This window comes from Ovis aries, chromosome 22, assembly GCF_016772045.2.
Source record: "Ovis aries strain OAR_USU_Benz2616 breed Rambouillet chromosome 22, ARS-UI_Ramb_v3.0, whole genome shotgun sequence".
Classification (NCBI taxonomy): domain Eukaryota; kingdom Metazoa; phylum Chordata; class Mammalia; order Artiodactyla; family Bovidae; genus Ovis; species Ovis aries.
This window is the reverse complement of record NC_056075.1, coordinates 33,435,331-33,458,625: the sequence shown is the minus strand read 5'-3', so window position 1 is coordinate 33,458,625 and position 23,295 is coordinate 33,435,331. Positions and strand designations below refer to the sequence as shown.

General features: G+C 45.4%; 1 long non-coding RNA gene across 1 annotated transcript; it reads right to left on the bottom strand.

The window, feature by feature from the left end:
• Positions 1-1,405: 1,405 nt before the first annotated feature.
• On the bottom strand, positions 1,406-22,260 carry LOC132658414 (uncharacterized). The gene is made up of 3 exons (XR_009598042.1): positions 21,512-22,260; positions 19,486-19,754; positions 1,406-15,383 (listed from the first exon to the last, which is right to left on the bottom strand). It is a non-coding gene; the product is annotated as an uncharacterized LOC132658414 (long non-coding RNA).
• Positions 22,261-23,295: the final 1,035 nt, after the last annotated feature.

Genomic DNA, 23,295 nt, shown 5'->3' with positions numbered 1-23,295 from the left:
CGTGATTAAATATGAAATTGCTTGATGAATGATTCTTAAAGCACCCCAGGGACAAAGGGCATACATTGACCATATTTGGGATATAAATTGCAGTTTATGTCAAAAGCAAAGACTGGTGGCCAGTGACAAACCATGTCTTTCCCCTGAGCTGTTGGAAAGGAAGGCAGCCTGGTGGGTGAGTGGGTTCAGTAAGGCAGTGCCCATAAGTGTAGCCTAGATAGTTGGGAGGACTGGGGAGGGAGAGGCCATCTTGCTGGCACATTAGTCTACTCACCGTAATGGACTTTTTCCTTTAAACAACTCTTTTATCCACCTGCCTTCCTGGTTACCTGCTTAGTGCAGGTCTAAACACTAATCCACACTCAGTTCAGTTCAGTTCAGTCGCTCAGTCGTGTCCGACTCTTTGCAACTCCATGAATCACAGCACGCCAGGCCTCCCTGTCTATCACCAACTCCTGGAGTTCACTCATACTCACGTCCATTGAGTCGGTGATGCCATCCAGCCATCTCATCCTCTGTCGTCCCCTTCTCCTCCTGCCCCCATTCCCTCCCAGCATCAGAGTCTTTTCCAATGAGTCAACTCTTCTCATGAGGTGGCCAAAGTATTGGAGTTTCTGCTTCAGCATCAGTCCTTCCAATGAACACCCAGGACTGATCTCCTTTAGGATGGACTGGTTGGATCTCCTTGCAGTCCAGGGGACTCTCAAGAGTCTTCTCCAACACCACAGCTCAAAAGCATCAATTCTTCAGTGCTCAGCTTTCTTCACAGTCCAACTCTCACATCCGTACATGACCACTGGAAAAACCATAGGCTTGACTAGACGGACTTTTGTTGGCAAAGTAATGTCTCTGCTTTTCAGTATGCTATCTAGGTTGGTCATAACTTTTCTTCCAAGGAGTAAGCATCTTTTAATTTCATGGCTGCAATCACCATCTTCAGTGATTTTGGAGCCCCCCAAAATAAAGTCAGCCACTGTATCCACTGTTTCCCATCTATTTCCCATGAAGTGATGGGACCAGATGCCATGATCTTCGTTTTCTGAATGTTGAGCTTTAGGCTAACTTTTTCACTCTCCTCTTTCACTTTCAACATTAAAGGGATGTAAATGCAATAGGATGCGTGCATGCTAAGTGCTTCAGTCGTGTCCAGCTCTTTGCAACCCTATGGACTGTAGCCTGCTAGGCTTCTCTGTTTACGGGATTCTCCAGGCAAGAATACTGAGTGGGTTGCCATGCCCTGTTCCAGGGGATCTTTGTGATCAAATCCAGATCTCCTTCATTGCAGGCAGATTACGGCTGTGCCACTGGGGAAGCAAAATGTCATTGGATTGCTACCTGCATTTTGTAGCTAAGGAAACAAGCAAGACGTTCAAGGTCACACAATAAGTAAACACACAGCGTCTCCTTTAAGCACTTACATACAGTAATATTTAATCCTTGCAGCAACTGCATGAGGCAGGAGCTGTAACTATGCCCATATCACAGATGAGGAAATTGAGGTACAGAGAGGCTAAATAATTTGTCCATTGTCCCACAGTTCATTAGTGGCCAGTATTGGGGGACCCTTGGGGTTGAGCATTCACAGTTGCACATTTTTCTTCCCACAATTTAACATCTCTGAAATTTGGATGTGTCTTTAATTGATTGTGTATCTTAGCTGAGGAATCAGTATTTTTCTTAGTGGTATATAAAATAACGGGGCTTCTTAAAATTGATGACATCTTAGTTAAAATCAATGTAATAAGAGACTTTATTTCTTCTTGATCCATCCCTCCCCACTTCCCTTCATCAGTTTTGAGATTTAAAAGTGATTCTTCCCCTTGGATGGAAGGGAAATCAGACATAGATCCTATCATCATTCTTTCTTCTCCCCTCCAGCCCTGTAGGTGAAAACACAGGAGATGTTGTTGACAAAAGGTGGCCAGTTCGGGAGCAAGGCAGCACACACGGCGTGGACTGCTTCTGGGCAAGATGGGGTATTTGGGAGACAGGGGTGCTATCCAGCCAGCATTTCCAGGAGGTCAGAGTCCCAGCCAGATTCCCACACACAGCACCCATTTGTGAGCCCCAGTGCTGAGAGCAAGCCCATTCCCTGACATGCAGAGATGAAGCTAGGAAACCTGAGTAGGAACTCAGGGGCAACTGCAGACGGCACGTCTAAGGCGCTGCAGTTACTGAACAAGACACGAATCTGTGTCCATTTCTTGGGGGGTAAATACAACCACATGTGGCTGAAACCCTCACATCATTTAGTCTGCGCTGACATGAATTCCCTTGGAAGAGTTAGCATTTGGTAACTCTCCCTCCCCTCCTCACCTCCCTTGTTCTCCATCAATATCTTGCAGATGTTGGAACAAGCCGCTGACGGACTTCTTTCCCACATTGGAATGCTGGCCTGGGGAACGATGCCGCAGCGCTTTCTGGCCGCCTGCTACCCTCGGCTACAATGGGCCTCCTACACTCTCTTACTTGCGCATCAAGCCTCTGGCTGCTTGCTGCCAAGTATTAAGTGCTTGTTCCACAAACCTGGTGTAGATTATCACTTCGCTGTATAGATGTATCTAATAGAATTAAATAGTTGGCTCCTGACCAGTAACAGATGTGCTACATATAATGCAATAATAATGAGACTGAAACCACCATGTAATATCGAGGGAAGAGTGGAGGGCAACTTGCATTTCTCTAGTTTGAAAGAAAAGGAAAGCAGAGAGGATGGCCATTTATTTGCACCGAATGAGCTGTATCTCTGTGTTACAAATTCCGCAAGGAGTGCCTCTTGCAACCCTGTGGACACCCGTGAAATGAGAGGCAAATAGGGTAGGAATGGGGGTGGTTTGTGCTAGAGGAGGATTGGTCCAGCTCAATGACCCCTGCCTCTCCTCCCAACCTGGTGCTGCTGGCTTTGGAGGGCTGAATTGGGATCATACTGGGACACACTCTTGCAGGGTGCTTCAGGTGAGAGATGACCAGTGGAGCCTAAGCTTGGGAGGTCAGCCACGTGGGCAGGAGGAAGACAGAAGTGCAGACAATGGAAAAAGGAAGCCAGACTGCTTGCTGGGCAGGCCCCCAATGGGCCCAAGTGGGGACTGCAGGGCTCTCTCCTGGTGTTTGTGCAGTTCCAGAACCTTCCTCAGAATTAGCACAAGCTGGTCTCTGGAGACGCCTGCTTCCCAACAGTTCTCAACTCTGGTTCCTAGGACTGCTAAACAGGAGACCTGGGAGGGAGTATGCGTACAGTGAAGGGGTAGCCAAGCTCAACACTGGAGGTCAAAGGGCGACAACAGGGTGGAATTCCTGCTGTACAGCAGTGCTTACTATGAATTCAGAGCTGCCGCTCTTCTGAGTGTTTTGATCTCTCACTGCACCTTCTTCCTGTCTTCTTCAACTCCATTGCCCTCCTTTTCTCTACTCTTCAATATTAATGTCTTTGTCCATTAGTTATTGCTGAGTAACAACCCCCAAAAACTTAATATATGCTTTATTTATTTGTCTGTTTTTCTCACAATTCTGTGTCAGTTTGGTTGATCTGAGGCGACTCGGGCCTCAATCAGTTGTCTTGGCTGGACTTGCTCATGTGCCTGTGATCAGTTGGTAGACTGGCAGAGGACTGGCTGGTCTTGGATCGCCTTAGGTCCTCATAGCTCTCACAGTCCTCCAACAGCCTTGCCTGGCTATATTCCTCTGCCAGGGTTGGAGCTGTGACAAGAGAGTTGGTGGAAATAAGCCTGCACTTTCAAACTTCCACTTGCATCCCACTGGTTTCCCGCTGGCCAAACCAGTGTCACAGCTAAGCTCGAATCTGAGCAGGAAGGGACTGCAAAGTTACGAGTCAAACGGAGGTCATGCAGTCAGTCTACTACAGTATCCGTGACACTTATCAGAGGTTTTCAAGTACACAGATTAGGAAGAGTCAGTGAAACAGGTTAATGACATACCCTGGAAACTCAAGTCCCATTTCAGTCCATCCGAAGACATGGTCAGAGGGCAGTCAGGCCAGTTTCTGCTCTCTCTACCTGGACTTCCATCTTCTATCTTCCTACAATAGCACTTTGAGGCTGCCTGCTGTCTCCCACCCCCGATTCATATACACACGCAAGGACAGACTCTGGTCCAATTTCTGGGGCCACTTCCTGCCACAGTCCTCAGTCACATAAGGATAGGCAAGACACATAAAGTTAAGGTATGAGAGCACAGCACATAGTCCCAGAAAGTTTGGGTCTCAGGAGAGGAAAAATCAAGGGGAAAAACAGACTTGATACTGAGAGGAGACCAAACAGTAATTAATACAGGGACTCCCTCATGCCCTGGACCCAGAGGTGCAATTGAGATCAACACAAGACGGTGGTAAATAGGCCCACCTTATCAGGTGAACAAAATAAAGGGTAGCATAGTCAAGTACTCCTAACGGCACCCAAAGGATCAAGCTAGGAAAGCAAGAGGAAATCTACTTGGCACATAATAATCACTCCATGAAATTTGTAGGCTGACTGGCTAGGAAACTATTCTAAGAAACCCACAGACTCTTAAAGATTTAAGAACAAGGAGAGTCATTGAAACCTATTTGTAAAAGTGGAAACAAACCAAATGTTCAACAATAGGGAATGATTAAATAATTTATGGCACATCTATATAAATGGCATATGATGCAGTTATTTAAAATGATGTTTTAAATTAAATTTTTACAACTGGAGGAGAAATTCAACGTGTAATTTGAAGTGAAAAGGCGGGTTCCAAAACGATATGCAATCTGATCCCAAGGAGGCATAAAATAAGTGTGGTTTTAGCAGTGGTTTATGGGAGATTTTTGTATCTTTACGCTTTTTACATTTTCCAGGTTTTTTGTAATTCCTCTATGTTTGTAAAAATAATTGAAGTTCTGGAAAGGACATGGATCTTAATTTTGAAACAAGGACTGAGATGTTAACATCCTCTTGTTGTTACCTCAGGCACTCTCAGACCCTCTCACCTATGTTCCTATATTTTCATTGGTACCACTTACCACACATTATATGTAGTTGGCGGTCCCTTCTGTCTTCTTCAACAGAATGTAGACTCTAGGAGGAAGGGTTTTGCTTGTCTTGTTCATGGATGTGTCCCCTGCATTCACCAAGCCTTATGGACTGCAGACCCTCAGAAAAAACTTGCTGAATGAATGAGTGAGTGAATGACTGAAAGCACTCAGAGGGAATTCCCTTTCCCTTCTTTGTCTCCTCTAGGATGTCCTGAAGCATCAGTATTAGGTGCACCTTGATTTATCCACAGAGAGAAGTGTTAGGAACAACTTTGATTTGCAAATACCCATTGCCTCTGATGTCCATAGATTTCCTGCTGGGCTCAGCATAGTACCAAGCACTATGGTGGACAAGAAGGCAGCAGAGTAGATTACAGGACAGGGCATCCATCAGACCAAAGAAGGGAACTCTAGCAGACAGCACAGAGACCCAGTTACACATGGCCACCGCGTCCCATTGATATCTTCGAGAGCCAGTGAAACTGCCCTTCCTCTCACATCATTTGGGAGTCAGCACCAGAAACGCCACATGTGTCCTTCCACGCATCTTCCTGAAGCAAATGACGCCCCTGCTCTGCCGTTTTCCACTGCATGGAACTCTCTTGACTGCATCTCAGCCAGCTCCTTGTCTAGTGTACTGGACCAAGAAGCAACTGTTCTATTAGTTACTACTAGGCAACCATTCTACTAGTTATTCCATTCTCTTTTTAAGAAATATTGATTGATTGATTGATTTGGCTGCCCCAGGTCTTATATGCAGCACACAGGATCTTTGTTCTTCTTGGAAGCATGTAGGATTTGTCACTGTGGCATGTGGGATCTAGTTCGCTGACCAGGGATTTGAACCCAGGCCCCCTGCACTGGGAGCTCAGAGTCTTAGCCTCTGGACCTCCAGGGAAGTCCCTAATTATTCTATTCTATTCTTCATCTCTGTCTTGTGTCACTCTTTCCCAGGCACATAAAGATAGCTTTTATTTCTATTTCTCTCTCCTTGTCCCTTCTCTCTCAGTCCCAAGTTTGAGCCCTCTCTTTCCCTGTAAAGCTATCAAACACCACTGAAAAGCAAATAAGTCTTACCAGTGACAGAAAAGGAAAAAGAAAGTGACCAGCAGAATCAGCCAAGAGAGCACATTCACGGTGTGAGATCCTTGCAAGTGTCCAATACTCATTTCAGACACTGCTCACCATTCTTTAATTAAACCTGCCTTTCCGCACCCACTAGTGCTTGAGACAGAGGAAGCAAATATTTTCATTTGGAGTGTTGTTTGTCCCTTTTGTTAGAAGTGAGGTTCTCTACTATTTTTTTTTTTTGAACACATGCATGTAGGAATTTCCCTGGATGTCCAATGGTGAAGACTCTGTGCTCCCTCTGCAGTGGGGTACAGGTTCAATCCCTGGCTGGGGAACTAAAATCCCACATGCCACATGGAACAGCCAAAAAAAAAAAAACCCAAAACAAATGAATAAATAAATGGGTTATTTTTTTTTTACAAGTCATTGTTTAAAAAAAACAAGTATGTAGTATTTCACTTTATAATAGCAATGGTTGCTGCTCACTGAACTCTTACTGATGCCCAGACAGTGTGCTAAGCACTGTGTCTGCCTGAATTATTCAGTTACTTCAACAACCCATGAGCTCAGTTCAGTTCAGCTCAGCCGTGTCCAACTCTTTGCGACCCTATGGACTACAGCATGCTAGGCCTCCCTGTCCATCACCAACTCCTGGAGCTAGTACTATTCCCCATTTTTCCAGATGAGGAAACTCGAGGGAGTAAGCAACTTGCCTAGTTACCCAGTTAACCTCTTAGACTGATATGGAAGAACAACTGTCATTCACAACATTGTATGAAGAAATATACAGTTGACCCTTAAATGACACAAGAGTTATGGACCCTGACCTTTCCCCACTCGCCATGCTATTGAAAATCCATGCATAACTTTGACTGTCCCAGAACTTAATTACTAATAGCCTATTGTTGACCTGAAGCCTTCCAACAATATAAACAGTCAATTCACACATATTTTGTATATCTACATAAATTTTATGTATTCATGAAATATCTAGCTTTCTCTTAATTTTTTTTTCAGTATTCTTAGGCTACATGGTTTATCTGTGAATTTTTTCAAATTGTCACAAGTCTCCAAAATTTTTTCCAATACTTCAATTGGAAAAAACCCACATACAAGTGAATCCACACGGTTCAAACCTGTGTTGTTCAAGGGTCAGCTGTATTCCCACTCCAAAGGACCAACACACACACACACACACACACACACACACACACACACACACACACACACACACACTCCTCAGGAACACAATCTGCTTCTTCTTAGTGAAGAGAAGAGTCAACATGTGTGACACTTTTGTCCCTGTCAAAGATTCAAATAGGAGCGGCTTCTGGTAATAGATCAATAATCTACCTCTGGACTAAGGGGAGGGCTTGTCTTTTCCCAGCCACAGTGATTGGTCCACAGGGTGAATTTGTAACTTAAGCTGGACCAATCAGATCCTTCCCTAGGGTTAAAAAAAAAAAAAAAAAGAAAAAGAAGGGAAATTGGAAACAGCCTCCTCTACCTCCTATCTCTTCAGGGACAGGCTGTGAATCCAGGGTTGCTGAAAGCTGAAGAAAGAGGGAACAGCCTGTTGAAGGAGAAAAGGCAGCCAAGCAGAGGGTAGCAGAAACTAGCAGTGATGGAGGGGAGTGTGATGGTGAGACTGAACTCACTTGTCCCCAAGCTTCTCTTTCCATTTTTTGAGCTGTTGCCTTCTTTTTACAATTCAGGGAACTGAGCTAGGGAGACCGAAGATACATGTTCAAGGTTAATATTAAGCTCATGGAAGAGCCCAAAGCACAAGTCCCTGACCCCCAGAAGAGCCCTCCTAAAGACACTCAAAAGGCCTGGCGGAGGGAGGGTAGGAACCAACTGAGAAGGGAGAAGCGGAGACGCTTCATGCTTCTGTGAACGCCCACGGCTCAGTCAGCTATGCTAAGCCCACGCCCCAGCTCCACACCTGCTGCCTGATGGCTCCGCCGCAGCCCAGTGGATGCCTCATTAACGGGATCCACCTGTGGGCACTTTAATTATCGCAACTGGAACAGAGTCAAGTTACTGGAGTTAATGTCCTTCCGCTTTCTGAGAGCTAATTATCACCTGTAGCTTGGCCCCAGGCAGATACAGAAGGGGTCACCCACGGCACTGAAATTGTGTTGCATGAGTTGAGAGCGTTCCCTCTCATTTTGGTAGGAAAGTTGAGTTAAACATGACAGGGGGTCAGGAAGCATCTGGTCCAGTGCCTGCCTCCAGACATTAGACCCTTGTGCCCTGGGTCGTCCATTTCCATCACCAGCCTGGGCATAAAGAAGGGCCCAGAATCCTGGGGCCTGAAAACAACTAAAACTGTCTCTTCTGGAGCACTTACTGTGTACCAAACCCTCCTCAGCTACAATCACAAGTTCTCACAGCAGCTCTGAGTGTATATTTACCTGCCCTTCTGCCTGGAAGGTTCCTGTTGGCTCAGAGAGATTAAGTGACTTACCTGGAGTTTCACGGGTAGGCGAATGAGCTAAGATGCAAACTTCAGTCTGGTTAACACTGGAATCAAATGTTCCCCTTGCCGCCTCTGTCTCAGGGAGTGTGATTGATTGCCTACTGCGTGCCAAACACTGAGATCAGTTTGGGAAATAGAAAGATATATTTACTTTTTGTATATCCCTTGGCTTACTTTGTATTAAAATAATTATACTTGCTGATACCATACTAGCAAGGTGCCTCAGTTTCTTCTGTCTTTAAATGTAGGATCTTCCGTATACCACCTGCCCCCTATCTTGAACCATGGAGCATGGAATTCATCCTATCTCCCTTGTTTCACGGGGTCGCTAGGACCTCAAGTCAAGGAACACATGGTGAAAACTGTTTACTAATGCACAGCTTTGTTTGTTGTAGGCAGTATTATTATTGGACGGAATCCTAGATTGACTTTACTCCTCCAGGAGTCAGAAGGTTGAATGTAGCATTATTCACAAGCAAGAGGTCTCTGCTTATAAAATAGGTCCCAGAAATGGGAATGATGGCCCTGCTCAGAAATTCTTTTTTTTGCCTCACACAGATCCAATGGTAAGCAGAAGGAGTTCCTCTGGGCCTTGAAAGTGACCTGATGGCTAATAAATCATCAACAAAAATCATAATTTACTTACAGACTTTCTGGAACTGGAATTTAAGATGATTTCCTCCCGTCTTTGCCTAGATCGTTCCAGGGGACTATTGCTGTTTTGTTAAACAACAGTAGCATGTGTCATTACTCTTTCCTTCTTCATTGTCATGTATCAGGATGGTATTTTGAGGAGGGGCAGGGGAGAAACGGGATTGCCTTTGCTAGACCAACTTGCTGGCTCCCCTTACAGAGACAGAGCTACAGACACCGGTGCCTGCTTTTCTGGAAAAAAAAAAACAAAAAACAAAAAAAAACAACTCTGGCCGTAACACCCAAGGAGGTTACTCCGAGTTGGAGTCTAACTCCCATACCCAGGGTGAACAACTCATCCCAGTTTGTCTGAGACTTTCCTGATTTTAGCAACATAAGTCCGGCAATCCTGGGCACCCTGGGATAGTCAGTTAGTCTGTCCACACTTTTTCCCTCTGGGGCAGACAGCACAGTGGAGCTGAGTCAGCTCTGGTACGCAGTGAGTGGCTCATCTCTTCTCTCTCAAGTGGGCAATGTGTTTACTTCTCTGATGCCTTAGTTTCTCCATCTGTAAATGGGGAGAACAGCAAAACTTGCCTCACAGATCATTGTAAGGAGAAAACAAGTCTGGAAGGTTCTCCATACAGAACAGGCCTGTGTGCATGCTCAGTCAAGTCTGATTCTTTGCGACTCTATGGACTGTAACCCTCTAGGCTCCTCTGTCCATGGAGATTCTCCAGGCAAGAATACTGGAGTGGGTTGCCGTGCCCTCCTCCAGGGGATCTTCCCAACCCAGGGATTGAACTCATGTCTGCCTGCATCTCCTGCATTGCAGGCAGATTTTTTTTACCCACTGAGCCACCTGGGAAGCTCACAGAACAGGCACAAAGAGCCAAATAATCTTCCATTAATGTCATTGCCTGGTGCTGGCCATAGGAGCTTACACTCAAGTCGAGGAGACAACAAAGATCTTCCAAGATAGTTCTGTTTCTTCTTCCGCTTCCCTTTGCATCTCTCTTCCTGGTTTTACTGCCTTCATGACTCCTGGCTCCCCAGCCCTGCCCCACTGTTTCTTGTTCCCTCATCCAAGGATACACAATGCTGTCGCTTTTCACAGTGCATTATTCATTTCTTGGCAGGGAATGCTGTGCTCATAAGAATTAACATTTGGGTTTTATTTACTAGTTTACAAAGTGCCAGAATTGCACGGGGGATTCAGTTGCACAAACTCTCTTGATGGGAAATCAATGACAAATTGAGAAGAAGGGGGCTTGAGGATCAAAGCAAACTGTTCACAACCCTTGTTTGAAAACTCAGTCCTGGCTGCTTTATTGCCACTGATCCCAAAGTGGTAGGGGGGAGGGACAAGGTCTCTCTCCAGAGTCCCCTCGTTGACCACTAAATTGAACAATTAGACTCGTTCCCAGTCTTACATGAGATTAGTCACAGGATATTTCATTTTAAATCCGATGGAATGTTTTCCCAAATCAAACAAGACTCTTTCAATGTTTATGGCTGTTTTGTTGGAATTCTCTTCGGCTCCAGGAGGGATTTGAAAATTAAATACATTTCCTTTTGGTGACCTGGGGCCAAGCTGGAGGGAGATGAGGCCCCAGGCTTGGGCCAGCAGGAACTTGTCAGGATGGTTCCAAGAAGTCGCTCCCATTGGCCAGTCTTGTCGAGCACCTGCAGCCCAGCACAGAGCCCCAGCAGTCACCTCATCCCTGCAGCCCTCCTCTCATCACCCGGCCCGCTGGTGCACCATGGGAAACTGGAAACACAACACAAATGTTTTGCAAAATTAAAAAGGTGGGGTGAGCTCAAGCCATTTGGCAGAGAACATGGAAGGCTCACATGGGGCTTCTTTTCACATTCAGAACTTTCTTTTTGCCTGTGTGGTAGGTCAAAATACAGACTTCTTATCAAAGTTACTGGGCTTAGAGGTTGCAGAATTCATCCAATATGGTAGGTGGCTATTTCACTGATTTTTAACACAGATGAAGAGATGAAAAGAGAGACAGTCCTAGAGAAATGATGGTGAGATGAGATGAGGAAAAGAGAGCATGGGAAACGTGGGCGTTTACTTAAAACTAATACTCTCTTCTCCAAAGCTTACAATGGCTTCCCCTGACACTGATGGAATCCTAAAGGTGTGTTTTTCCCATTTTATAATTTCAAGTGAACTCTATTTTAAGTGATTGTTTCTGCCTTTTCTTTTATATGATTTTTATCTCTGGATAGTAGGACTGCCTCAAAGGAGAAACAATTCAGTCAGGGACACAGACTCTGAAGCCAAGCAACTCCTTGAATTTGAGTCTAAGTTCAGCCACTTATTAGTTGTGCATCTCTGGACAAGTGCCCTAATGTCTCTATACCTCAGTTTCCTCTACCACAAAAGGTATGTCATGGTAGAACCGAATTCAAAGGGTTTTTTGAGAAGCACAAATAAAGTCTGTAAACTGTTCAGAAGTGACGCTGGTCTATAGCAAGCTCTTGCTATTATCAAATCTGACTTAATTCAGAAGGTTGACATTACCAAAATTTGTGTTTCCAGCAGGTCTCCAATTATGCAGGCTGTCAGAGGAGCAGAGATTGGACTGAGTATGTTTCCCCTGAGAAAGACCAAAGCCATGATGAAGCCAAGTGGAGGTACAATCATTTAAATAAATTCCTGGTTCTGTTTTAGCAAGAGTCTCCATTAGGACTCATTAGGCCACAAATGATAGAAAACTCCATTCAAACAAGCCTAGTGGCTCAGATGGTAAAGCATCCGCCTACAATGCAGGAGACCTGGGTTCGATCCCTGAGTCAGGAAGATCCCCTGGAGAAGGAAATGGCAACCCCCTGCAGTATTCTTGCCTGGAGAATCCCATGGACAGAGGAGCCTGGCAGGCTACAGTCCATGGGGTCACAAAGAGTCAGACACGACTGAGCAACTAACACACAATCACTAGGAAATGTATTGCACTTCAAATGCAGGAAGTTGAGAGGTAGCTGGGCTTCCTGTTGGTTCTGGCCCATCAACTGGATCATCAAGGACCTATGTTCTTTCTGTCTTTCCATCTGGTAACCATGAGGTTGTGTATCCTAAGTCAGGCTTCCCTCATGATTATAGTATGTCTGGCAATGGACATCAGGTGAAGTGTTTCTCTGTCATATTCATCAGGATATAACAATAGAGACACACTGTGAAAGCCCTCCAATCCATGTTTCCTCATATCGTATTGTCTTCAATTGTTGCATTCTCAAAGTCACTGTCTAGAAGGATAGGATTAGCTCCAGTTCAGTTCAGTTCAATCACTCAGTCATGTCTGACTCTTTGTGACCCCATGAACCACAGCATGCCAGGCCTCCCAACTTGTCTATCACCAACTCCTGGAATTTACCCAAACTCATGTCCATTGAATCGGTGATGCCATCCAACCATCTCATCCTCTGTCATCCCCTTCTCCTCCTGTCTTCAATCTTTCCCAGCATCTGGGTCTTTTCAAATGAGTCAGCTCTTCGTATCAGGTGGCCAAAGTATTGGCGTTTCAGCTTCAACATCAGTCCTTCCAGTGAACACCCAGGACTGATTTCCTTTAGGATGGACTAGTTGGATCTCCTTGCAGTCCAAGGGATTCTCAAGAATCTTCTCCAACACCACAGTTCAAAAGCATCAATTCTTCGGCGCTCAGCTTTCTCTATACTCCAACTCTCACATCCATACATGATTACTGGAAAAACCATTAGCCCCAGAGCTATGGTCAAATCACAAACAGCTCTACCATTACTTTATTAGGACAGGAGCAGACAGACATTGGGGAGTCAGTCTCATTGTTCCCCATTCTGCAATTTAAGTGCTCCCACATTAGACAGTAATTCATGTTCAAGGTTGCATGAGTTTCCAGGAGTTCCAGAAAATTCTATGATGTCATTTAATTTCATAGAATTCTGCATGATGGGATTGGTAGGAATAGAGTTCTGAAGATGAGATTTTTAAAGCTATGTCCTGGTGAGCACGAGGTCTGCTGTGTGTCCTCTTCACACATAAGCTCTCGGCTTTGACCTAAGTATTGTCTGTGATTAGACAGAATATTTCAGCACCCTCCCACGGGGCTTCCTCTGCAATGACCAGTGGGAACAGGGATTACTTCTGCCTCATTCATCATTGTTTCCATACTGCCTGGGCAATAGTAAAAATCGATCTTTATTGAATGCATGAATCTTCCCCTCTCCAAGTCCTTTTTATTAACTTGTGCTCAGGCTCTGTTCCTCTTGCTCTAAATGTTCTCTCTCCTTCTCTCAACTCCTTTAAAGCCTCCATGGCCTGGAAATGACCCCTTCCTCTAGGAATAATAATAGCTTTCATTTGTTTATTGAGCACTGACTATATGTCCTGCCCAGTGCTAAGTGCTTCACAGATATTACCTCATTGCATGTTTACAAAATTTTATAAGGTGGGTTTATAGGTGAATAAAATGTCTTACCAATGGCGACATAATCTGTAAACAGAAACAGAAGAGAGATTCAAGCCCCCAGGGGCACCGACGTCTGACATCCTAACCACTGTCTGGATGTCCTTCCAGACTTCTGAAGTCCACAGGCCTCTCCCCCTAGGGACGCTCTCTTGGCCTGTGCTCCCCTGTCATCTACGAATGCCTGTGTATCCATCTCACCTCCTCCATGCCATGGGCTGGAAGAGTTGTGTTTTTATACTGCAGGGCCCCCTGCACTCAGCAGAGATCCCTGTCTTGAGCAGATGTCATTTGACTTGAACTGTATCCAGGGCCTCTGGATGGCCCCACTGCAGCCCACGTGCGGAGGTCGCTGGGGCTCCCCTGGCCCAACCTGTGTGTATTCTATATCTTGGCCAAGCCAGCTTTAAGCAGGCCACTGCTTCAGACAATCACTCGAGCATGGAGCCCAGTGTCCATCCGACTAGAGATGAGGTCAGCCACGGGGCCCCAGGCTGACTGGCTTGGCTCAGTTCTCTTCAACACAAGCAAGCTCAAGGACCCTGACTCCCCGGCTCTGCTGTTTCTCTGCCTCATGCTGTCCATTAAAGTATTTGTCTTTGTAAACATAGTTCATCCAGGCCAGGGAGGAGCCCCCAAGCTTTCAGAGAGGGCCAGGGCACTGGACTCTTCCTCCCCCATTAAAAGAACCGTGAAAACTTTTGACCTCTAGCTGGAGGCACCAGAATGGAACAGTTTATAACTCCTTATTATAGGTTGTGTCTCATATGGCACGCTTTAAGAGCTTTCGGCTGGGCCACACATATACACACAATCTGCTTCACGCAGCCCTGACCAATTGGCCCCAGAACCCAGCCAAATTTGGGGTAAGTGTGTGGTCACTGGTTTACTGGGCCAGCCATTGGACAAGCTAGCAATGGACTGGCTGAGTCTTCTGGAAACCAAAAGCAATTGCTGACATCTGGATGCCATGGGGTTGGGTTCCAAAATGCTGGGTCATTCCACAGTCATGGGAGAGAAAAGCTGATAGTGAGAGCCAGGGCGGACAGAAAGTCTGCTCCCTTCTTGCTGGTCCCAAGGATTCAGAAGGCTGAATGGAATCCCTCTGCCACCAAAGCAGAGTTCCCAATGAATGAATCAGGTTCTGCCACTGAGGTTGTGAAGTTTCATCTGGCTCTACCTGGTAGATCTCTAAGCTACTTATTCAACCAGTCCATTCTGAAGGAGATCAGCCCTGGGATTTCTTTGGAAGGAATGATGCTAAAGCTGAAACTCCAGTACTTTGGCCACCTCATGCGAAGAGTTGACTCATTGGAAAAGACTCTGATGCTGGGAGGGGTTGGGGGCAGGAGGAGAAGGGGGTGACAGAGGATGCGATGGCTGGATGGCATCACTGACTCGATGGACGTGAGTCTGAGTGAACTCCGGGAGTTGGTGATGGACAGGGAGGCCTGGTGTGCTGCAATTCATGGGGTCGCAAAGAGTCGGACACGACTGGGCTACTGAACTGAACTGAACTGAAGCTACTTATTGCCATCTTCTCTGCTTATTGCTCTCTCTGATATCACCTTCTCTCCTTTTCCTCTATTATTATGGGAGGAGTAAGACCAACGGAGCAACACTGCATTCTCTTCTTGGCTCAGCAGCCAGTTCTTCCCTTCCTATGCTGTCTCCAGGCTGCAGGGAAACCAACGGGCTTCTCAGGTGGCGCTGGTGGTAAAGACTCCACCTGCCAAAGCAGGAGATACAAGAGATTCAGGTTCCATCCCTGGGTCGGGAAGATCCCCTGGAATGGAAAATGGCACTCCACTCCAGTCAATTTCCATGGGCAGAAGAGCTTGGCAGGCTACATACAGTCCATGGGGCTGCAAAGAGTCGGACATGACCGAGCACAGCACAGGAAAACAAATAGATTGGGAGACTCTGGTCACAAAGGACAGAATTTCCTACAGAGGTCAGGGATGCACCCATGTGTAACCTTTATCTGAGCTAAAAAGGCAGCAGAACATTTTATCTCACCCCTTATGCTCAATACAAACCAAGTTGGGAAGATAGAAAGATTTAGTTGATGAAAAAACACAAAAGAAAATGGTTTGAATAAATCCAAGCTGCTGAGCCATCATCATAAATGTGAGTGGATCAAAGCTATCATATTAAAGGATAAAGACTTTCAGACTGGATTTTAAAAAATACCCCAAACTGGCTTTTTGTTACTTAAGAACAATATTTAAAATAAAATGACACAAGATGTTTAAAAATTAAGGGGTGATAAAACAAGCTCCCCAAACAGTGGGGAAGTGCTCGTGGAAAATGGAGAGAGAGTGGCTACCAGACCTGTCCCCACTCTCCAAGAAACAATATATTTCTCAAAAAAAGAAAAATGTTGTTTGGCTCTATTCTCAGAATAACCTTGAAGGAAAGCATTTAGGGAAAACATGTCACATTGGGATCTGCAGGGCAGACTCCATGTTAAAGCTTCTCCATTCATGCCCCAATTCTTCCCATTTTAGAAGCTGAGAGAAGCACACAAGTCTCTTGGATGGACTATTCCATCAGTCTCTTTTCTGTTTCCAAACAAAGGTGTTGATGTTAAGTTAAAAACAAGTTCAGAAATGTCCTCATGCTTCTTCTCAGTACCACCCTGGGAAAATGGCTTCCAGCTGGCCAGCTGGATAATTTTCCAGGCAAAGAGGTCACATACAGGCCACAGAGCCTATTTTGTGAGTGGGCCAACTGGGCTGTCCATTTAAGCAAACAAGTGAAATCAGCACAAAGGAAAATGGTGACGATCAGACAAAGAAGCCAATGTGTATATAAGTGAATATTCCATAGATGGATCTCAAGAGTTCGGAAAAGCCTTCATATTGTATGAGGACTTTGAATCTGTGAGCTCCCCCACACCAACCTGCCCACCGAGGAACAGATTTCTTAGCTTCCAGCACATTTCCAAATGGATTGCTGGCCTCAAAATGTTTTAGAACCATTGGATGGTATAATAATTTCAAAGCTGCAGTGACAGTCAGTGGCCTCCAAGGACCCCCATGCCAAGGCTTGGGGTCCTACTGCAGTTCACAGAGCAGAGAACTAAGCTCAGAACTCAGCCCTCGATCAGCAGAGGTAAAGAGCAGCTATGCTAATTGAGTTTGAGGAGGGAAGGTGCTTATGTGGGTCTCACAGTGAACCAAGAGTGGAATTGTTCTTTCAGTGGTTCCCTGCCCCATCACCTCATAGCCCATTCATATGGGAAAGCATTTTCTAGAGTGTTCACACACTCCACCTTGAAAAATTGGGCTCATTGGCAGAATAAATTTGGGAAATGCTAGATAGAAGATAGCCAAATCTTCTCCAATGAAGATTCACAGTGCATATTTTTATGATAAAGGTTCTGACAAATCCTGCACTAATTTAAGCTAACCTAGCATTTAAGTTAAGTTAACGTAGTGTTTCCAAAAGTTATTTGAGCAGACTTCTCTCTTCCCCAGAATGTCTCTTACATTCAAGTTAACTACAGTTCCACCACACATGCTTTGGGGGAAGCAAAGAAAGTCAAAGTCTAAAGTACTTCTTGGTGCTCAAGGCCTACCTTCTGGCTCTCCTTCCCATCTTTAGTCAAAGAGGGTGCCCAGGCTAACCCCCTCACATCTTGTCCTTCCCTGCTTCTTGCTTCTATGCACGTGATGCTACTCTCTCCCTATAGACTCTTCCCTGTCCTCCTGGTGATAAGTCACATCCATGGTTAGCGCTAGGCACCATCCCTCCTTTCTTCCACAAAGTCTTTCCAACAAAGAGCAGATGCAAAATAAAATTGTCCTGGGGTAGGAGGGATACAGAGGGAGGTAATCCTCTGTGGTCGCCTCCTACCGTCTCCCAGGCCCTCTTGGACAGACTGTGTTCTCAGATGTGGACATTGAACTTTCATCTTCTTTCAACAGGGCTTCTGCTGCCTGGTCACCTCCATGCATTTCTAGGCTGAAGGTAACAGAATGATAAGAAAGAGAAAAAGCAAGAGATGAGTATCAAGCAAAAGAACATAGTTGACACAGACATAAGTTCTCTAGATAGGGATTTGTTTTTACCTCTGCCCCTGCCATTCATACCAGCTCCTATGATGAATCCACAGTCTGAAGTATGTGCCTTATGAAGCCTGGGCCAAAGGGCAGGTAGGCTTTTGTGGCAGGCTCAACTCCAGTGAACATCAAAGAGTCAATAAAAGGGACACTGGGCATTAAGTAAGTTACCAGCTCCCCTAAAAATTCCCTAGACTCCCAGCCAAACTTGAAATGAGTCCTGAGTACAGCAGAGAGATCTGTGGTTGGTCAGGCCTCCAAGTTCAGAGGGCTTCCCTTGTGGTTCAGCTGGTAAAGAATCCAGCTGCAATGTGAGTCTTTTCTGGCAGACATCATAGCCCCCTCTTCTTCCATGATTCCTTCTCCCAAGGAACAAGATCATGTTCCTTAGTCTTAGGATTAAGATGTGGGCATTAACCACCCTTGGGTCTGTAGGAGCTCCTCGTCTTAAGAGGACCCAGAGCAGCAGAAACTGGTCCTCAAGGCAAGCATGGCAGCAGGAGATAAGAAGAGTGATAATATCCTGCCTCCATCACTTGTGGGCTGTGCAGCCTTAGGCAGGTAAATTAGTCTCTCTGTGCCTCAGCTGTTTCATTTGTGAAATGAGGAGAATACTCACATCATAGGCCTATTGTAAGCTGGATGAATGTAAAACCCCTTAAAAAGTACCTGGCTCATACAGCTGCTTTTGAGTAACAATTGTCATTATCATTATCATCATTATTACTCTAGAATGCACTGGACTGGGAGTTGGTAAGTCTGAGTTTTAGGCCCAGGACTGCACTTAATGTTCATACTGGTCTTGGAACACCGTGGACCTCAGTTTTGCCATTTGTAAAGTGGGAGTTCTGTACTTCCTCAGGAAAGTGTCATAAGGCTTAAATGAGATGAGAAGTGTTAAAGTACTTTTGACAGTGAACATCTCTGAGTTTTAAGGCAACATCAAGAAGAAGCAGGCAACCACCACATGCATTTTGGGTCTCTGGCTTGTCTCTACTCATCCAGAGCATCACAGGGGACTTTCCTCTCTCTCAACTCTTCCTTCTTGCTGAGGTTCTGGACTCAGATTGCTCACACAGAAGTGTCTGATGTGATGGCCAGGATTTCCTCTGCTATGGCCCCAGCCTTTTAGGATTCTCAGGAGACTTAAGAGATGATGAAGAACATTCTATCTTCCAGAATCTCAGAAGGCTTCCTTAACTTCATTTATTTCATGTTGTCTGGCTGGAAACCAAGCTGTTTAAAATAACTCCAAAACTGGACCTTCTGAGTAAGACTTCCACAAGAAGGCAAAAAATGCTCCTTATGACATGAATATTCACTGGAAGGACTGATGCTGAAGCTGAAGCTCCAATACTTTGGCCATTTGATGTGAAGAGCTGACTCATTGGAAAAGACCCTGATGTTAGGAAAGACTGAGGACAGGAGAAGGGGGTGACAGAGGATGAGATGGCTGGATGGCATCACCGACTCAATGGGCATGAGTTTGAGCAAAGTGAAGAGATAGTGAAGGACAGGGAAGACTGGCATGCTGCAGTCCAGGGGATCGAAAGAGTCAGACAAGACTTAGCAACCAAATAAAAACAAATGACATGATTCATTACTTTTATCCCTATTACTGTTATGGCCATTTTTATGCTTATGACTATGATTCAGATCACGACAGCAGCTCTATGAACCCAGCACTGTGCTGGGAGCAGAGCAGACACACATCCATTCCTCACAACAGCCTGATGAGAGAGGTACTGGCATTACCCGACTTACAGATGATAAATCTGAAGTTCAGCCTGCTCCTGGTCCCATAACAACACACATCTCCAGGTAGGGGAGAAGGGATGGTGGTCAGGAAAGGAGAAGGCCGCCTCCTCTGACGCTGTCATCCTCCTCTGGAGGGCACCTTCGCTGGGAGAGTGTCTTCTGTCTTCTCCTGTTAGGTCCTCAGCATCTGGATCTGCAGCCCATGAGCCTGGCAGGATTCAGGCTGAGCCGGACATCTTGGTGTCATCGCGTCTGTTGGGTTCTTAGCTTCAGATCTAGCGTTAGGAGATCACCCAAATTACATTGCTCTTCGTGATTTTAAGGACAGGGGGTTGAGTTAATCATACTCTCCAGCTCATGGTCTATTATCATCATTGATAGGTCGACTCATTCCTTCATTTACTTTCTTTCTTTCTTTTGATCCTTATTTTCCATTTCTATTCCTCTCCTCTTGTAGGCACTTCCAATGTGCTTAATGTGATCTTTTAATTTTACATGTATTGCTGCTTTATGAGCATCTATTTTTTATTTAGGTAAATCATAGTGTTTTATGTCTCTCATTCTATTTCTCTTCTCTTAAAACTCAGGATCAGGTTTTTAAGATCCAGCCATGTTGGTGAATATGCACCTATGCTGAGGCCACTTATTTGAACAGTCTGGTAGTTTTCCAAGGGAAGGGCGAAGGCAAATAAGACAAAGGGCATGCGGGCTGCGTCATCAATGAGTCCATGGAGCAGTCGGAGAGGATATGGGGGAAAGTTCCACCAAGTGAAACAGTTCTGGGCTATCTTCCTGACAAGCCAGAATGGATGCCCACAGACAGCACATTCAGTGAGGCCAACCAAGAATGGAGAAAGTAAAGAATCAAGGACTAGAGATCAAGTGCATTGGACCCTGACCTAGTCACCTTGTCTTCGACAAACCCGCATCTTCTAGGATGTCTGTGGCACCCAGCCTCAAGCAAACCTTCCCAGCTGGCAGTGCTGGCCTTGTTAGGAGTGTATGTGTGGCTCTATAGCTGAGACCCTCCTCTCTATCAGCCACAGAGGAGTCTGCCATGTGTCCTGGGCAAAGAAAGTTAGCCTGAGGGGCTGCCAAGGTCCTCAGATGTAACCTGTCTTATGGTGGCTCTTCCTGCCCTCTCTGCCTCTACACAGAACCAAAGGAGTGGGCTGACTTTTGAATAAATCAAAACCAGTTCCATTCTTTAAAACTGAAATTTCACAGGTGATCAGCCTACCCCATGGCCCACTGGCCTTGGAGAGGATGGAGAAATAATTGGAATCATATGAGTCAGTTTGATTAGAAAAGCGAATGTGGTTTGGAGGGAAGGCCTGGATTCCCTGTCCTTGGTGACCAGCTTGACCTCACCTTCCATGGGCCTAAACTCTTTAGAGATAAAACTGCCTACTTGCCCAGAGATATGATCCCATTTAAGAGGCAAGAGGTCGCCTACTTCCCCAGAGGCCAAGACCATTCACCAGCAGAACAGTCAGTTGAAAAGTCAAACATTCAGCCCCACAAGCCGAGAGGGTGTTTGCAAACCTTTGACCCACAGCTGCCCCTCCCCATCCCCCGACTCTCACCCTCACCCCATTGACTTGACCAGTTGTTTGGGTAGGCTGTAACTGTACCTCTGTAGATGACACAATTTCATCAATGATCCCATGGATCAGAGTTTGTTATGAAAAACTATTTCATGATTACAAAGTAGCTCCAGAAAGGATGATATAGGTAAAAAGGGAGGGAGTATGCAAAGGGTTTCTTGGGATGCCTTCCTGAGCATTTTCTGATCAGACGCATAGCTCTGAATTTACCAGCAATTATGTCAAATTGTGGAGTTGGATATGACTCAGCAGCTGAACAACAACAACAACAACAGTGTCAGATCAGGTCTGGGTGGTGGGAGCAATTAGTTTGCTAAGTCCCACTTCATGGATAATCAAGGAGTTAAGCAAACTCCTCACAACCCATCTTAGGTCCCATCCTCTCTTCTTGGTCATCCTCAGCTAACGTGCAAAGAAATACTTACCAGTAGTTAATGACGGAACACGGCTCTCCTCTAATGGTGTTTGCACCCAGAAATTTTGCCGATCACTTTGCTGACAGAGGTCCGTATAGTCAAAGCTATGGTTTTTCCAGTAGTCATGTATGGATGTGAGAGTTGGACTGAAAAGAAAGCTGAGCACTGAAGAATTGATACTTTTGAATTGTGGTGCTGGAGAAGACTTTTGAGAGTTCCTTGGACAGCAAGGAGATCAAACCAGTCAAACCTAAAGAAATCAACCCTGAATAATCATTGGAAGGACTGATGCTAGGGCTACATTTCGAATACTATGGCCACCTGATAGGAAGAGCTAACTCATTGGAAAAGACCCTGATGCTGGGGAAGGTTGAGGGCAAGAGGAGAAGAGGGTGACGGAGGATGAGATGGTTGGATGGCATCACTAACTCAGTGGACATGAGTTTATGCAAACTCTGGGAGATAGTGAAGGACAGGAAAGTCTGGCGTGCTGCAGTCCGTGGGATCACAGAGACTCAGACATAATTTAGTGACTGAATAACAACAACCCAGAAATTTTATAAACTATGCTTTGAAAGTTGAGTGACCCTTTAACTTGAGTGGCCTCTTCTAAGCTGTAAGACACTCTTGTCTCCTGAAATCTAGCAAGTCACAATCCCAGCACCCCACCCCCCTTGTTCCTCTAAACCTAGAAACATGTCAGGGCTTGACTGGCAATCTTACTTCACTGCCAAGAAAAGATTTTCCCATGAGGCTTTACATCTGGCCACAAAAAAACAGCTTCCATTCAAAGCAAAGAAATCAAGACAAGCGTTTCATATGAACACTTCATAAACCTAAAATCTCCCAGTTCCAAAATTTAGAGTGGGGAATTGCCTCTAGCTGCCTGAGCTTTCCTGATAACCTGCTTTGACCCCATAAGCCAATCTCACAGCCATATTGAATGCAGACCAGCAATGACCTGTAACAACTCAGACCATAACAGCCATGTGTCAAGAGTGGCTTAAGCCATATGTGCATACAAAATAGAGCTAGCAAATGCTTAGAGTTTTTTTTTAATGCTTCTTGTTAAGCATGTTTTTCCCAAGACCTCCAGCTATCTATTGCTCTTTTTTTTTTTAGGCTTAGTGAGGTGAACTATCTTTCCCCTGTAGACCTCCCCTGCAAATTGCTTTTCAATAATCCCAACACAACCTGCTGGCAACCATATTCTACATAACAATGCAGCTCACAAATGCATCACCTGCAATTATAACTCTAGCTTTGATGTAAGACCAATTTAAAGATAGAGAATCTGGGTCTAATTAAGGCAGCTCAAGCTCAGACTGATAAGGGCCACCTTCATTACAGCTCAAGTGAGCTGAAAGCTGTCCCAAAGACTCAGGAATCGCCTGGGAATATTTTCCCAGCATTTCAAAAGCACATTATATTGTGAAACAAGATTCTGGTCTCTACATTTCCTTCTCTGGACTCATTAGCAGAGTTTTTCGTCTATAAATATAAAGGACTGTGCTCAGCTGTGTCTGATTCTTTGTAACCCCATAGACTATAGCCCGTCAGGATCCTCTGTCCATGGAGTTTTCCAGGCAAGAATACTGGAGTGGGTTGCCATTTCCTCCTCCAGGGGATCGTCCGGACCCAGGGATCGGGGTCTTGAATCTGCTGCATTGACAGGCAGACTCTTTACCACTGCACCACCTGGGATGCCCCGCCCTCTGCAAAAAAATTTCTCAGCATTTGAAAGAGAATGACAAAGGGTGGTCCTGGATGGGAAAGTGTTTACCCTAGGTCAG